Genomic DNA, 19,112 nt, shown 5'->3' with positions numbered 1-19,112 from the left:
TACCAGTTTAGGTCGAAAGTAATTTTTTTTGCAAGCTGACGAACGAGTTTCAGACCAGTGCGCCCTTGCAGTTTTATTATCTGGTGCAACGTAGAGCGGGACCCGGCCAAAGCTCGCCACTGGGAAGTAGAGGGCGAGGTTGCAGTCCGCGCAGGCGCCGGGCGCGGCGGCGCGGGGGGCGCGCGGGGGCGTGCGCGAGCGCCGCAGCCTGCGACTTCGCGCTCAGTCATTGTCCGACCAAAAACCTGGTCGTACGTCCAACCGCCGATCGGCCGTCGCTACTTCGTTTGTCGAGTGCCCGTTTTCCGAACGGTTTGCTCCGATCCCTGGAGTGTGCGTGCAGTGAAGTGATGGTGTGTTTTTAGCTGTACAGCAAACAGTGTATCGCTACAAAGTACCACAATCCGGTGTGTTGCGAGTTCCACGGAGTTGTCTAACGGCTGTTCGCCTGCCGGCGAGGGAAGGCGGATCGCTTCAACCGGGAGGAATGAGCCCCGCACACCATAGTCCCTACACTCACCGATGATCTCAAGGTTGGAACTGCTATAGTTTTCTCTCCATACAAACCTGAATCGAGCCATGTCGCAACTTCACACGACTCGACCCCGCGACCGCGCTCGCATTCTCTTCTACACTACCTACCTAGTTGTTCTCTTTGCTTTCAACTTGATACAATAACATTGAGACTCTCTCTTAGATGCGAAATACCTATCGTACATATAGAACAATTTTAATAATGTTTGAAGTTATTGATTTAATGGAGAATATGATTAAATTCTTATTAGAATTGCGAAAATGCATTTAGGCAACCTGAAAAATAAGTTTACAATTATAAAAATAGTTCTTGTAGCTGTTGTTTAGGCTAATTGCACTAACAATCCAATACCAAGCAGCCTAAGTACTGTAACACATGAACGGAACTTATTAGTTACTGTTAGTATTGGAACTACCTAAGTATTGCTAAAATTATTAGTATCGATACCTAAATTTATGACAGTGGAAGCATTAGATAACGGCGGTCATCTAAACTAGGTGGCGCCTCGCGAGCGCTTATGTAACACACACGGCATGCAGAACAAGGCACATACTTGACCATATCGGGATAGCTGATTTTCCCGCGTTGCGCGTCGTCCGGTAGCGCGCTGTCATCACCTCTGATGCAAGTATTTAGAATATATTAGCGCTCCCCTAATTGAAACCCTATGTTCATCAGACTACCACCCTAGAGCCATTTCATATCGACAAATGAAAAGAGATTTCTTATTACCTACCTATATAAAAACCCAAGAGCGTCTTCGGGTGAAATTATAATATACCTAGCCCGTGTCACTGCTAAAACTATTGCAATCATTCGAGCGATGTGAACATGTCTTCTACTTCCTCGGCCCCTCATTGCTGAGGATCGCGACCATGTATGCTCCGTCTCCACAGTGTGTGATCATAGGTCATATGGTCACGCACTGCATGTTGCCGCCAACCCTCTTCAGAACATCAGACCATCTCGTGGGTGCTTTTTCTCGCGCTCGCTTGCCCTCTATTTGGCCCAAGATAATCTTCCTTTCTAGATCATGCTTTTTAGACCAAACCAAATATGACCAAAGAAGCTGAGTGCGTGTTCTTTACATATTGTAGAGAGCCGTGTGGTGATCTTCAGCTCTTCTAGGGTGGACTTATTGGTTCTCATAGCCGTCCAGGGAATGCGTTGGAGTCTTCGCCAACACCACGTCTCAAAAGCGTTCATTTTTGCCCTGTCGCGACTTTTCAAGCTCCATGTCTCGGGACCGCATACGAAGATCGAGAATACCTACCAGAGATCGGGTCAAGCGCACCTTGGTTGAACGACAAATGCTTCTGTTGCTCCAGATCTTGTCGAGGTTCGCCATAACACTTTTTGTCATGCCGGATCTACGGCGTATTTCGCCAGTGCAGCCATCGTCACAGGTTATCAGCGATCCGAGGTACACAAACTCACTCACTTTTTCATATTTACTGAGTGCATCGGTGATGGGAAAAGGATTGGCTCGGTCTACTACCATTACTTTCGTTTTGGAGTGGTTAATCTTAAGACCAAGCTTGGCACTCTCAACCTCAATTTTCTTCAGAAGAGTTGCCATTTTCTCTTCGCTCGTCTACTATCGTCGTATCGTCTCTGCTTGCTGACCCTGTGTCCACCCACTACGATACCGCCTTTCCAGCCGTCCAATGACTTCCTCATAATATGTTCGCCGTACAAATTAAAAAGTTTCGGCGGCAGAATGCAGCCTTGACGAACGCCTCGTTCTGTATGGACATTATTGGACTTTTCACTTTCCAGTTTGACGAAGCTCGAACCATCGAGATACAAATTCTGCACCAAAAAATGTAAGGTGTTCAGGCTCGCCCATCTCGATCATCACATCTACCATCGTACTCTACTGGACGCAGTCAAACGCCTTAGCATAACCAATGAAGCACAATACCAGTGGATTGTTAAACTCACTACATTTCTCAACGGTCTCTACATTTTTCATTTCGGACGTTCGGGATTTGCTCGCGAGTTCCCTTACCAGCCACAAAACCAGATTGTTCGCTCGGTATGTAGTGATCAACGAAGGAAGAAAGCCTAGCATTTATAATGCGAAGGAGTATCTTGCGACATGAGGGACAAGGTTCGATAATTTTTGCATTTCCTTGTAGAGCCCTTCTAATGCAGAGGTACAACAGCGGACTCTGTCCAGTCATCTGGCCACTGGCTAGTCCTCCAAATCTTAGTTCATATTTGATGGATGACCTTCATTCCCTCGTAACCCAGGTGCTGCAACATTGCTGCTGATACGTCATCAGGGCTCACAGCCTTATGCTTCATTCATTATTTTGATGGCATCTTTCTCTTCAGAGAGCAACAAGTCTTATAACTAAGGCATAAAATAGGTGCTTTCGCCTGAATAAAAGGAACGTTATTTTGGACAGAATGTTAATTAAGTACTAATCGTGAAAAATTAAAAATTGTGATCTTGGAAACTTAAATTCTCAAAACGTGTCACTTTCAGTCTCCTTTATAGATAAAAATCACGTTTGTTGTATGGGAGCCCCACTTAAATCTTTATTTTATTCTGTTTTTAGTATTTGTTGTTATAGCGGCAACAGAAATACATCATCTGTGAAAATTTCAACTGTCTAGCTATCACGGTTCGTGAGATACAGCCTGGTGACAGACAGACGGACAGACAGCGGAGTCTTAGTAATAGGGTCCCGTTTTAACCTTTGGGTACGGAACCCTAAAAATTAGCAATTGTCAGAGCCCAAAAACAAAATTTTTCACTTCATTTCAATTTACCTTACCTTATTTTACTAGCTAATAAGCTATTCAGACTCAACGCAAAGTACGAAAAACGGATAGCAGATATCTCCTACCAAGGAGGTTTTAATTTTAATACTAATTTATGCAAATTAGTATTAGCAAGTTAGACACTCGGATGTATGATGACGTCATTTAAGCTACATTTATCGTAATAGGCCTTCGAAATAGGTATACCTAATGTAATTGTTTGTAAAGCGTATGCATAACAACTCTATCTCTAAACTGGTACGAGTAGCAAACATTGTCTTTTTTGGTCAGAGGTGGAGGTAATCCTCTTTTGGATAGTGGTGGGGATTACCCCAAGTGGCGCTTAGTATGTTTATACAATATGACGTATACATATTATAAGTACTAACGAAGACACTTCTATTTCTCTGTATTGAAGCGGTAACAACTTTCACTGCGAAAGCTTTTATTGCCAATGATAGCCGGTTACCGGTCGAGTCAATTTAAAATCACATAAAATTAATATAAATAATTATAAACGTTTCACATGTGCAATTGTACATCTTTGCATTTCAACCTTACTCCCCTATGGCTATAAAACTACTAACCCCCTTATTCATAAAACTTTACAAGTCTCAATTACCTAGTTAATTTACGATTCTTACATACAGTGTTGGCATCAATCTGAACTAAATCAATCCGGATTGATCAATCGAATTGACGCGTCAATCCGAATTGATCAATCCGGATTGATCAATTCGAATTGAATCAATTCTGATTGACGCGTCAATCCGATTGAATCAATTTGAATTAACGCATCAATCCTCAATTCGGATTAAATCAATTCTCAATCTAGATTAACCATAGTCCCTAAGATTAGTTTTCAAAGGTGTAAGTTTTTGGGACTTACTTACTGGACTTAAATTCGATATCTGAGGTTCCCAGAGGTTCGAAAACGTGTTCCTGATGTCAGTATTGATTTATTTTATTTATTTTATTTATTTTATTTATTTTATTTATTTTATTTATTTTATTTTATTTATTTTATTTATTTTATTTATTTTATTTATTTTATTTATTTTATTTATTTTATTTATTTTATTTATTTTATTTATTTTATTTATTTTATTTATTTTATTTATTTTATTTATTTTATTTATTTTATTTATTTTATTTATTTTATTTATTTTATTTATTTTATTTATTTTATTTATTTTATTTATTTTATTTATTTTATTTATTTTATTTATTTTATTTATTTTATTTATTTTATTTATTTTATTTATTTTATTTATTTTATTTATTTTATTTATTTTATTTATTTTATTTATTTTATTTATTTTATTTATTTTATTTATTTTATTTATTTTATTTATTTTATTTATTTTATTTATTTTATTTATTTTATTTATTTTATTTATTTTATTTATTTTATTTATTTTATTTATTTTATTTATTTTATTTATTTTATTTATTTTATTTATTTTATTTATTTTATTTATTTTATTTATTTTATTTATTTTATTTATTTTATTTATTTTATTTATTTTATTTATTTTATTTATTTTATTTATTTTATTTATTTTATTTATTTTATTTATTTTATTTATTTTATTTATTTTATTTATTTTATTTATTTTATTTATTTTATTTATTTTATTTATTTTATTTATTTTATTTATTTTATTTATTTTATTTATTTTATTTATTTTATTTATTTTATTTATTTTATTTATTTTATTTATTTTATTTATTTTATTTATTTTATTTATTTTATTTATTTTATTTATTTTATTTATTTTATTTATTTTATTTATTTTATTTATTTTATTTATTTTATTTATTTTATTTATTTTATTTATTTTATTTATTTTATTTATTTTATTTATTTTATTTATTTTATTTATTTTATTTATTTTATTTATTTTATTTATTTTATTTATTTTATTTATTTTATTTATTTTATTTATTTTATTTATTTTATTTATTTTATTTATTTTATTTATTTTATTTATTTTATTTATTTTATTTATTTTATTTATTTTATTTATTTTATTTATTTTATTTATTTTATTTATTTTATTTATTTTATTTATTTTATTTATTTTATTTATTTTATTTATTTTATTTATTTTATTTATTTTATTTATTTTATTTATTTTATTTATTTTATTTATTTTATTTATTTTATTTATTTTATTTATTTTATTTATTTTATTTATTTTATTTATTTTATTTATTTTATTTATTTTATTTATTTTATTTATTTTATTTATTTTATTTATTTTATTTATTTTATTTATTTTATTTATTTTATTTATTTTATTTATTTTATTTATTTTATTTATTTTATTTATTTTATTTATTTTATTTATTTTATTTATTTTATTTATTTTATTTATTTTATTTATTTCTTTTACTTTATTTATTTTAATTATTTTATTTATAATATAATAAGATTTATAATAAGAACACACCACACAGGTAGATATAAAGATAAACAGAGGAACGGCAAAAAAACTTGTTTATGCTGGAGGCTTCATAGATCGCTCATGCCAACCTCGGTTATTCAATAACAACTTGAATTTAAGTGTGCGTAAAGATTACAATCGTTTGAACTGGTCAAAAACTTTATAATGAGGTAACTGAATAGACTTGGTTTTTATTTCGGTTACCGGTAACAGAGGTTAACCGTATCTGATACGGTTACCGAATCAAAGTGTTACCTTATCAGACGGTTACCGTTATGGTAGGGGTTTTTACAACCGCTTCTAAAATAACTCTATGAAAAACCCCGGTTAAGGTAACCGGTTCCTGTCCCTGGTAGAATCTAAATATTGCCATTGAAACCATGTTTTGCACCTTAGATATCGATTTTGAATGCAAGCAGTCACTTTCAAAAAATGTCACTAAAATGTCCCGAAACAGGACACCTTTCAATATTGCAGTCGAAAAGATGTTTAGAAACCTCTGGCTACCTCAGATATCGATTTTAAACGCAATCGGGTAATTTCTAGAAATGTCCCAAAAAAGGGCATCTCTCAATATTTCCCTCGGAAACAAGTTTCGAAACCTTTGGGCACCTCAGATATCGATTTTGAACGCTATCGGTTAATTTCAAGGAAAGTCCCGAAAATGTTCCAAAAAGGACATCCTTCATAATGCCGTCAGAAACATGTTTCGGAACCTTTGGTAAACTCGGACACCGCTTCGGAACGCATTTGGTCAGTTTCAAAAAATGGCCTAAATAAAAAGGACATTAGGTGTACATACAAAGTAATCGTCAATCCGAATTGACGATTGAGGATTGAGGATTGACCGGTCAATTCGAATTAACGATTAGTAATCGTCAATCTTCAATCAGTAGATTTAGAATTAGTTTCGTCAATCGTCAATCGTCAATTCGAATTGATCGGTCAATCCACAATCGTCAATCGTCAATTCGAATTGATATTTTGCCAACACTGCTTACATATAAAAAACACACACACACACGGTACACACACACGGTAAATACACACGGTACATATCTAAGTCAAAATTACAGATTAAAACAAACGATTAATAGCTGATTGAGGCACCACTCATAAGTAAATACCTATGTTGGATATCTCAATTAGTGCAACATACTAACAGGGCATTCCGAATCATATTAAGGATTAAGTAGGTATTACTCGATAAAAACAATTATGGACGACTTTGCATGTAATTGTATGTGACAGCTTTCTAAAAGATCTAGCAATGTAGAGTGTAAACTAAATGTACATAAGGGACATTAAAAAATATAAAACGTGTAAAAGGTTCTCTAGGTGCCAACATCGCATAGTGGGCTTACTTGTTACATACCATAACCTTATAGCTTGCTAGTTTAAATGGCAAGTATTTTATACTGCTATCCTTCTCTATCATTTGAAGAGTAAATTGCCCAGAAGGGTGAAAACGAAGACAGTTGGTGATTATAATAACAAAGAGAAACTCAGAGTACAAAGAAGATATACCTGCACTATACACATAGTAGGTACCTATATCATGTAAAGAAACCGTTTAACCATGGGACGCGGCGAATCGGTTTGTTTATGCATAACTGTTCGCTTTGACATACGTGACTAAATTGCTTAATCGCGATGGTACTGAGGTGAAACTCCGTAGTCATTTAAGATAGTAAATAATTAGGGATATAGCAATGCACGCACGAGAACTTTTCAAAGTTGCGAAACTTTCCACATGAGAAATTCTCGGTAACTTCTGAGAATGTTCTCGAGAACGAGAATTTATTTATTTATCGTAGTTTATACCATGAATATTCACGATAGTTTAGGTGTAGTCTTTACCCCCAGAAAATTCCGACTTTTGGTCGTCCGCTTCCGGTCAGAAAAATGTATGACGGCCCGGCCAAACGGTCAGACTTAGGTGGGGGGTGCTCGACCAAATGTCATAGAGGGACCCTGGCAGTTTTTGACGCCGCCATTTTTTTTTCAATATGGCCGACTTTTTATTAAAACTTTTTGAATTTTGTCCTAGTGCGCTGAAATTTTGGTCACGGAATCTCAGAGTCCCCTAGAAACCAATGAAAAAAATTTTTTTTTGAAAAATGCTACAATTGCGGGAAAACTGCCCACTTTTATTTTGTATGGCAACTTTTAAACGGTGCGTGATAGGTAGGGGGTGCTCGACCAAATGTCATAGGGCCCCGAGACAAAACAAACTGCATTAAAAAAAACAAATAGGCCGACTTTTTTTTTTTTTTTTAAGTTGGTCCGAGCGCGCTGAGATTTGGCATGGCGGGAGATAGAGGCCTCTAGATTCTAATGAAACTAAAAAAAAAATTTGGAAAAATTTGTCGAAAGTCGAAATGTTCTCTGATATAAAGTGAGAATTTAAGCAACTTATTGGTAAATTTATCACATCAACAAAATAGCTAACTGTAATAGACAATAATATATGCATAATAACATTTAGTTTTAAGTTATGCCTATTTAAACTTTATTTCAAGTATATTCTCTTGTTTAAACAATAATTTCCATGTTGCAGGAATGTTCTGAGAACATTCTCGAGAACGTTTCCGCTTTTTGGGAATGTTCTGCAATTTGTACATTGCTAGGGATACCTATATTATTATATGGAAAACTTCAAGGAACGGAATATCTCACATAAAATGCGATTGAAATAGCATTCGTGTTTCATAAATTTGAAATCTTGGCTTTATTCAATCTGAATGTGAATAGCCGGCAGCCAGTCATCAGCAGCGGACAATATACATATGTATAGTTAAATATGCGTACAAAACGCGAGAGTTTAAAGTGTTATATCGATTGATTTATTAGAGTACCTGTATACTAGATAAATTCAAATATAACTGCCAGTCTTTCATTTAATACGATACGCATGGCGTGAAACGTGGATATTGTAAACCGGCATCGTCAAATATTTTAATTGATTTATTCTGAGTAATGCATGGAACCTTGAAAAGTTAGCGAAATTGCTAGATGGCAGTAAATCCGTGAACACTGGCCTGTTAGGTTAACTAATTGCTATACTGGCATTGAAACTTGAAATTAACTAGGTGGGTACTTAATTGTTTGTAATAAGTTTTTTTTTGTTTTGGTCTTAAGCTAAAATGAAACACATAAATATAATAGATATCTAACCAAAAATATAGTTAATTAATAAGAAATAAATAATTTCATTACGATTACATAAATAGAAATACTGACGGCGCAACCAAATTAACGCTAATTAATAATTACGCTACGTCTTACGTAGGCGAACAACGCGCGAACGCGGCGCGGCGCCTGACATTCGCGTGCAAATCGCGCCGCACCGCGTTCGCAACGAGATCGCTTACGTAGGACACTTCTATGGGCATCAAAGGATTGATTTCGCCGCGCCGCGCCGCGCCGCGTTCGCGCGTTGTTCGCCTACGTAAGACGTAGCGTTAGGGTTGAAATTGTTTATACCAAGGACGTGCAAATTTTGGTATCGGATGAATTCACTTGGCACAGATGTAGTATACGTAAAGTTAAGCCAATCCAGCCCGGTAGCCAAACGGCACCCCCTGGTGGGTAAGCAGGGGGGCATCCAAAGTTACACGCTGCATATCGGCTTCTATTTACCCACCACCTCGAGTTTGGTATAATTTCCAGATAAATCGGGCATAAGGAATTCATTTTTGAGACATTGAATCATTGAATCAGTTTAATCGAAAAAAACAAAAATATTGACGAACAAATCAAAATCGGTTTGCAATTTTTATTCAATTATTAATATTATCAGCCGAAACTACAATTGCTAGAAAGTTGAAATTTGCACACCAGGTTACATTTATAATGTGTACAAGAGATATGAAGCGATTTTGAAAAATTCAACCCCTAAGGGGGTAAAAAGGGGACGAAAGTTTATATGGAGTGCATGTTTTATTTTAAGCTAGGAATTTCAAACTTCGTTAAAAGATATATTATTAAAATACAAGAAAACTAATTTCAGCGTTTTTGAAAATTTATCCCCTAAGGTGGTGAAATAGGGGTTGAAAATTTGTATGGAGATCAACATTTTTTTCGAGTGTGGGGCTTGAAACTTTTTATATGCGCATATTATTAGAATACAAGAAAAGTAATTTCAGCGTTTTTAAAAATTCATCCTCTAAGGGGGTTAAAAAGGAGTTCAAAGCTTGAATCCATTACAAATTATTTTGACTGCCCCCCCCCCCCCCTGCCTACCTGCCAGGGGGTGGCGGATGTCTACCGGGCTCAATTAGCTTAGCTTTACGTATATTACATCTATGCTAAGTGAATTCATCCGATACCAAAATTTGCACCTTATGACACTACTTCCCAGGCTACACCGAAAATGCTATAAAATTTACGATGTCTGCTGATGATAACTTATTTTATAACTATTTAGCGAGTCAGTTGTTAAGGTGACCACGTCACTTGTAAGACAGAACAGAAAGTTGATGTGGTCATGGGCATGACGAAACTACAGCACATAAGTAAGTAGTTAGCTTGTATGTTCTTTTTTAGGGTTCCGTAGCCAAATGGCAAAAAACGGAACCCTTATAGATTCGTCATGTCTGTCTGCCTGTCCGTCCGTATGTCACAGCCACTTTTTTCCGAAACTATAAGCACTATACTATTGAAACTTGGTAAGTAGATGTATTCTGTGAACCGCATTAAGATTTTCATACAAAAATAGAAAAAAAACAGTAATTTTTTAGGGTTCCCCATACATAGAACTGAAACTCAAAAATTTTTTTTTCATCAAACCCATACGTGTGGGGTATCTATGGATTGGTCTTCAAAAATGATATTGAGGTTTCTAATATCATTTTCTTCTAAACTGAATAGTTTGCGCGAGAGACACTTCCAAAGTGGTAAAATGTGTGTCCCCCCCCCCCCTGTAACTTCTAAAATAAGAGAATGATAAATCTAAAAAAAATATATAATGTAGATTACCATGCAAACTTCCACCGAAAATTGGTTTGAACAAGATTTGGTAAGTAGTTTTTTTTTAATACGTCATAAACCGTAAACCGCAATTTTATTATGTTACTTGCTGTTACGGAACCCTTCATGGGCGAGTCCGACTCGCACTTGGCCGCTTTTTTTGCTGGATTACGTCGTCGTGCATTGATTACCTATACTTACCCATTCGAGACGATTATATTTATAACTGCTATAGGTACTGTAATTAGGAAATATAAGAGTTTAACAAACTAACCATTTCTTTACGAAAAACGGAAAATTGGAATATCATGGATTTATTGTACCTGTAAAAGCTATATGCGATATCTGACATAGCGTGAAATTGAAACTTACTTATAGCCGTAAAGCAAATTTCAGGGTTCTTAGGTAAAGCTCGAATAAAATATTCTCGTTACGTTACATACGAAAATTCAGTGTCAAGAACGATGTACTTAGTTACATTAACAGAGAGACATACAATCCCGACTGCGTGTGTAAATAAATAAAGCAAAATTTTAATGAGTATCGTGATGTGACCTCGAACCGCCGCCGTAACCTGGGGCGTACCGGATGCTATAGCTTCGTAAAAACAGAGGATTCGTTAAATTATTCTCGTGGTGGGCAAAGCCATTGTCCATTACAATACGAATACGTCGCAGCTAATTTTAACTATGCTTAGTCACGCATACTTGTGAATCGTCTGATGACTTCAAGACCTTATTAGGATTAGTGATGTTCTTCCCTATTTAGTTTAGATTAGTAAAAAAAGGAAAATTAAAAATAAATATATAGATGCTGTATGAAATAATGCTGAATGATGAATGACGCCAAATACAGCCTTGAAAATAGTTTATCATAAATTAATATTTAACTCTGCTACCGTTGGACCAGTAGTCCTATTCTTCTTTGTAACCATTGTTTTGTTAATACCGCGGTATATTTATTATTTAAAACATAGCACTGCTACAAAAGCATAACTTAATATTTTTTGTATAATAATTATTAGTCTACAACTCTACATGATTGCCTGATTGATTAAGGTACTAAAAAATAGGTCCTAAGTATATAAAACAATGCGATAGTGGCCAGAGAATAGTCGAAATAAACTGTTGACCTCCTTCTTTAAGATTTGGAAGTCGGTTAAAAAGCAGTGTCATCTATTAATAATGTCCGCGGAGCCAAGGCTCCTTTGTTGTTAATGCAATTTATTCCCACAAAGCGGTTAATTGTAATCAGCTACGATCAAGAATATTTTCTTGTAACGTTTCGACATAGACCCTATTCTTTACTGTTGTTGTGAATTTATGTTTATTTCGCACGGTGTATTTTTAAGAAACCGCTGTTAATTGGAGGCCTTAGAACTAAAAAAATGATATGGTTATTAACTATTAAGGCTTGACCATCATATCACAAAAACAATTCTTAAAAACTACTAATTGGGCGGTTTTAATTCTCGCAGTTACATTTAATACTCTATACAATTTAACTGATTGAGTACTTATATATGTGTCATGTGTTGATGCATCTATCCGAAGCACAGCTCCGTGGTCCAGTTATAAATTATATACTGCCCGTATATGGCCCGTATATGGTTTATGGCTGGACCGCGGAATACAAAGAAATGATATGGTTTAGACGTGTCAGTGTCAAAAGTGACGTTTTTGTTTGAAGAATTCCATATCGTTTCTAGATCTATTAACGGACGTATCTTAAAGTTCGAATCGGGCCGATAAGCACGTAAGGACTTGTAGTTATCCTGTGAGCATACTAATTTAAACATTCAAAATTAAGATTCAGATAGAGGAAAAGATTTGTCTAGAGATAATATTATAGAAATATAGACGCTTTAGAAATAAGTACAATTTTCATTATTAAATACATTGAACGATAAAATGCTAAGTAATAAAACTGAGGTAGCGGCTAACGATAACTCCGCAGACCACATATGGCGGGGGTCGGTGTATCGCGGCACCGCGCACCTGTCGCCGAGCGGTCGCGCGCCTGCGGGCCCGTTATGTCACTCCATACCTCCGTAATGACGGAACAGTCCCATACTCTCACGCGTCACCCATCCATCTTCCATGACAATCATGCACTCAATACAAATGTACGGTTTACTCATTTCTCACATGAAACAATCAAGCGTAGGTATACAGTTTTGTGATAAGTTGCGTGACTGCTTTAGGTGTGAATATTATATTGTAACACTTGTTGTTTAAACTAACGAAGTTTTAAGTAGAGCCGGCGGCATCTTTGCTAGTTTTCCTTGTAACATTATCTCATTTATCTTCAATACAAAATAGTCTGAGTAAATATATGTTATTTAGATCTCTATTAGATAGAGACTCATTGCTATGGGTTTTATTATGGAATTTGTCTGTCAGTGTCAGGCCATACAGGGTGATTCATGAGACGTGAGCAGGACTAATCCTGCACACTCAGTAACTGATAATTGATCGATCACCGTCGTATTTAGGTGAAACAACCACACTTTTTCCTATTTTTTAACTTTTTGGCGAGGGCAAATTTAATTCTCTACAATCATGGTCACCCTACAAGACCTAATTAATAAACATAAAACCTCTTTAACCGTAATGACAGCATTATGATTACGAAGAAAATAAACTGTCAAACTTGAGTGAGATACGACTTTTCAAAAGTAACCAGACCGTGATGACATTCAATTTGACACAGAATATCGGTAGTTTAGTATTCTAATCGTAGGGTGACCATGCATGTCGTAAATAAATTAATAACTTAACTAACTTTTTTTTTTCAACACGACTAGAAAATTAACGTTAATCTCACTAATACTGATACGAAACAGTTGCTTATAATTTACGAAATGCGCAGTGTTAGTCCTGCTCACGTCTCCTGAATCACCCTGTATAGTTTATTTATTTATTTAATGTAGGAAAGGACCTTTTAACCTTTAACATAGAGAAGAAGCAACTGTTGTATAAGAGAGGTCAAAAAGGCGAGTGGTCCGAGTAATAATTTGAGCCAAGGTGCAGCTGAAGGAGAAAATTGTTAAGAAAGCTGCTACGAGCTTTTTGACTTATTTACATACCTAATAGTATTCCTACAAGTGGGTACTGACTTTTAAAGAAATTATCAATTTCCAGTCACCTTAGACTGCCGCGGATATCTTGTCTGGTGATAAATTATTTCTCCCTTTAGCCCTTGTTCATAAATAGCACATTTTTTTGAGGAAAGCAACACATAATACTCACTAGTATACTAGTGCAGTAAGTGTAGGTACCCCAAAATGTATGGAGCTGTACAGCGCCATCTCGTTATCCTCTCAAATTCGAAACACGAAATTGTCATAGATTTTACGTATCAATGTATCTTTGATCATAGGTAGAGTAGCCATCACCATCAGATATCCATATATCTGATGGCCACTCCCATGACTGATCGAGGTTCGAGGTGGCCAACAATATCTAAAGCTAAACACGCACTCGAACCGCCTTGATTGACATAGAGACGTGTTCAGATATTTGAAAGCACCTTGGTCGATCCATCTGATAGCGACTGAACACAAAACATTTTTTCCTCAAGTTGGCACTGTTGGCAGCAAAAGTTTTATTTTGTCCCCAATATTTATTTATTTATTATAAAAGTTGTGTTTATACGCAATATCACAATGGCGATTTTTCAACATTAATGCTGTTAAGAGGAATAAAGTAACTTCTCTTACATACTTTTCTTTAAGCCTATTATGTGTGTTCATTAAGAAGTTCTTTTATGTATAAGTTTTCATATGTATGTTCTTTTATGAATGAATGACAAATATGTAGTACATGAGTAGGAAAATCTAATAATACCTTTAAACGAGCAATTCTTGTTTATTTATTTATATAAGTATATATATTTCGGGGGGTATGCTAAAGCAACTTATAGAGAAATGCCAAGAATACGGAAAGGCTTTGTACATTGCATTTGTGGACTATAGCAAAGCATTCGATTCGATCAACCATGGTTCGCTTTGGAAAGCTCTAATCCGGCAAGGAGTGCCAAAAAATACATACGCTTGATTAAAAACATATATTCGAATAGCACAGCACAAATAAAATTAGAAACACTTGGCGAAGAGTTTCCAATAGCTAGGGGGGTAAGACAAGGAGACCCATTGTCACCTAAACTTTTTTCTGCCTTACTGGAGGATATATTCAGAGACCTTCAATGGGATACACTTGGCATAAATATTAACGGCTGGACACTTAACCACTTGAGGTTTGCTGACGATTTAGTACTGGTAACTGACAACGCTCAGACGCTCCAACACATGCTGCAACAGCTGACAGAGGCAAGCAGAATAGTCGGACTTACCATAAATAAATCAAAAACAAACATAATGACAAACAGAGAAGAAAGGCCCATAGTAGTAGATAATGAAAATATTGAATATGTACAGAACTATACTTATCTAGGACAAATTATATCATTCAGAGACCAGACGACTTTAGAAATAGAGAGAAGAGTATCAAGTGCTTGGAAAAGATTCTGGTCGCTTAAGGAGATACTTAAAAGTAATCACTTTCCAATGTCAGCTAAGAAAAAAGTTTTCAACTTGTGTATCCTCCCATGTATAACCTATGGCTGCCAAACTTGGGCACTGACTCAGAAACATCTCCAAAAGCTTAGAACCTGCCAAAGAGGAATAGAAAGAAGTATGATGAACATCACATTAAAAGATCGTAAAAGAGCAGATGAAATAAGAGCAAAATCGAAAGTAGAAGACGTAATCAAGAAAGTAAGAAAGTTAAAATGGCAATGGACAGGCCATATGACACGGGATAGTAAGGAAAAATGGACCAAAATAATTACAGACTGGCAACCACGAGACGGTAACAGAAAAAGAGGTAGACCAATTAAAAGATGGATGGATGACATCAAGTCGATAGGGGGCGCCACCTGGACCAGAAAAGCCATTGATAGAAAGGAATGGAAGCAGCTAGAGGCCTATGTGTCAGAAGACACGTTGAACACTAATCCGGTCAATACGATGTGTTAGTTTTTAAGTAAATTTGTTTATATATATATATATAATGTAATACTGTTTTAGTTTTGGCAATAAAGGCTATTATGATTATGATTATGATATATTTCGGGGATCTCGGAAACGGCTCTAACGATTTCGATGAAATTTGCTAAATGGGGGTTTTCGGGGGCGATAAATCGATCTAGCTAAGTCTTATCTCTGAGAAAACGCGCATTTTTAAGCTATTTACTAATAATAAGTAATAAACAAAGGTTTATGTCCATATGCCGTGTAACCTCGTATAGGTTTTTAAATTGTAATTAGTGTTTGTATTAGTGGGTGTTGTCGTACCTATTACCTATTCAATGTTGAAGTGGGTAATTAAGTGTAAATGAAAAAGGTGAAGGTTGTAAGCTAATGCTAGACAGCGTCAGCTAACGATTAGCTGTGATAGGTAGATAATCTTGCTCAATGTCGTATTTAAGTCTGTGTGCAAATTATGCTAACGAATTAAAAACACATAAATATAGAAAAATAAAGAATGTTTTCCGTCACCCGAGCGTTAATGGAGTCTAATATATGTATACTTGTTGTGACTTAACATCATACATGACCCAAAACCGCCCCAATGTAGTTTTAACCTGTAGGTATACCATGATGTTGTGGGCATTGGTTTCAAATACATATATCATTAACTTTCTGAAAATAAAAAAATAATTAGAAACCCCATTTACAATCAAAAGTTAGGTTACGGCATTGACATCAAATTTTCAAATTTAGCTACGGTTACTGTTTCATGAAACCGAACATAAGCATATAATTTTCAAGAGCTTGGGCAAGCGCAAGCGTGCTTACACTCGAGTTTAGTGTTTATTTTATAACTAGCAATTAAAGTCGTGCAAATAGTATAAGTTTGAGTACTTAATCCAATAAGAAATATTCTAATAAGAAGAATACATATGATTGTGAATTACTTAAAGTTACACGTTTAGGCATAGGTACTGTAACAGTTATGTGACTTGAACAACCTTGGAGTGATAACATCGAGAGCACAACATTTTAGTCCGCTATTGCCTTATGGACACAGTGGGAAGGTACCGCTATGAGCTAAACGCATGAGGTAGGTACTACCTGTACCGTTCGTGATACGGCTACCAAACGTTTCGCGCAATCGATTATTCTATCGTTGCTAACTTTTTCATTTCACAATTTCTTTAGATTTTATATGGAACTAATATAAATGGTATCTCATCTCTTCAACAGAGGTTCAATGCTATTATTGAACTTATATTAGGTACTAATATTGTGCAGTTGCAGTTACATTAGGTACCTATGTAATTCAAAATCTTACCTGGATTTAATATTGATTTGACATTACAATTAGCTCTAAAGAATTCATAGATGAAGCTAGATTTTACTCCTTCTATTAAATAACACAAATCCGGTTTAACGGGAATGGGAACTTGCTCAGGTAGGTAGCTCCCGCGTTAAGAATGTTCTTACTTAAGGTAACATTTTGTAAGGCTTGAAACATATGTTAATTGCTGCTTTAGAATTCACTGCGGTATAACAATAAAAACAAACAAGTTCTCTACAGATTCTGACATTTTAGTGGTTGTGTCGCGTAGGAATGAAGTCATTCATACTAGGTATGTTCAATATGACGTCAATAAATTGACATTCAAATATTTTTTATGGATTTAACACAACATTTGCATCAACTTGCTACGCCACTTTTGTGAATAAAATGTAACTTAGTCATCAGTTTTACAAGCAGGTGTGGTGAAAAAATACTTTCGAAATCGTTTGAAAAATGACTTTTTTCAAACGATTTCGAGTTCTGTAGTAACAAACATTAAAAAAGTATACAACCAAATTGCGAATCGCCTTTTGGAATTTTGAAGTCGGCATAGGCACTATTTTTTACGAAAACGACTCTCATCTGATCTTCCAACCCAGAGGGGAAAATTTAGGCTATGGCACCTTGTCAGAGAATGCCTCAATACAAAAACGTAAACCTAAAACATAAACTTTAATAAGGGGCCTATAATAAGGTCTAACCCGTCGGAAATACAGGATGAACCAGAAAAAAAAGTATCCCCGCAACGTCAATTACGAATATAAAAGAAAAAATACACCAACAAACTTGTCAAAAAGTTTGCATTATTAGCTTTAAAAGATAGATCACCCTGGAATGGAATCCTGTAGGCAAACACGTAGCTGACACAGTTGTATGTCAAGGGTGATAATGATAACGTCAAATTAACAGAGGGTAGAGAAAAGTGGATTAGAATAAGCTACAGGAATTCCAAATACTTATATCAATATTAGTTTTTGTGTCAGATGGTTATATTAATTGATTCGATATTCGCAAATACTTTTAGATAAATGAAAAACGATTTATATAAGTTTTTAATTACAACATGCCACCCATTGGCAAGATGTTTATTTATTATGTTTTTTTTTTTTTTTTTAATGAAATAGGAGGCAAACGAGCAGACGGATCACCTGGTGGTAAGCGATTACCGCCGCCCATGGACACCCGCAACACCAGAAGAGTTGCAAGCGCGTTGCCGGCCTTTAAGATGGGAGTACGCTCTTTTCTTGAAGGTTTGAAGGTCGTATCGGTCCGGAAATGCCGCAGGCGACAGTTCATTCCACAGTTTGGCTGTGCGAGGCAGGAAGTTTCTGGAGAAACGCACAGTTGAGGACTGCCAACCATCCAAGTGATGAAGATGGTAATGTTGTCGCGTAGGGCGATGGCGAAAAGAAGCGGCAGGGATTAATCCGAACAATTCCTCGGAGCACTCCCCGTTATACATGCGATAGAAAATGCAGAGCGATGCCACATCTCTACGCAGCGCCAAGGAGTCAAGCCGTTCCGAAAGCCGCTGGCAGTCGACAATTCGAGCCGCTCTTCGTTGGATGCGGTCCAGAGGGAGAAGCTGGTATTGGGGTGCCCCTGCCCACAGATGAGAGCAGTATTCCATGTGTGGGCGAACCTGCGCCTTATAAAGCTGTAGGCGCTGGGCCGGTGTGAAATACCGTCTCGATCTGTTGAGCACACCGAGCTTCTTGGAGGCTAATTTAGCCTTACCCTCTAGATGACCGCGGAACTGGACTTCACTCGAAATGTCGACACCAAGGATTCCGATACTGGCTGCGGCACTCAGGGGAGTGCTCTCAAAACGAGGTGACGCGACAAACTCTAACTTTTTTGCGGTAAACGCGCAAACCTGTGTCTTGCTAGGGTTAAAACGGACTAAGTTAAGTCTACCCCATTCAGAGACTTCCTTTAGGGAAGTCTCAATTTCAGACACAAGTTTGTTCCGGCTCTCGTTGACATTTTCCCGAGAGATATTGGTGCGGCCGGTGTAAA

General features: G+C 35.6%; 1 protein-coding gene across 1 annotated transcript in view; it reads left to right on the top strand.

The window, feature by feature from the left end:
- The first annotated feature begins 225 nt into the window (after window positions 1–225).
- LOC134665191 (uncharacterized) overlaps window positions 226–19,112 on the top strand; it is a 138,238-nt gene continuing 119,351 nt past the window's right edge. The window contains exon 1 of the mRNA XM_063522058.1: window positions 226–533. The gene's annotated coding sequence lies outside the window, so the exon portion shown is untranslated. The remainder of the gene's footprint in view (window positions 534–19,112) is intronic.

The sequence above is a fragment of the Cydia fagiglandana genome, chromosome 6 (genome assembly GCF_963556715.1).
Source record: "Cydia fagiglandana chromosome 6, ilCydFagi1.1, whole genome shotgun sequence".
Lineage (NCBI taxonomy): Eukaryota > Metazoa > Arthropoda > Insecta > Lepidoptera > Tortricidae > Cydia > Cydia fagiglandana.
The sequence above is the reverse complement of the archived record's forward strand: the minus strand, read 5'-3'. Positions and strand labels throughout refer to the sequence as shown.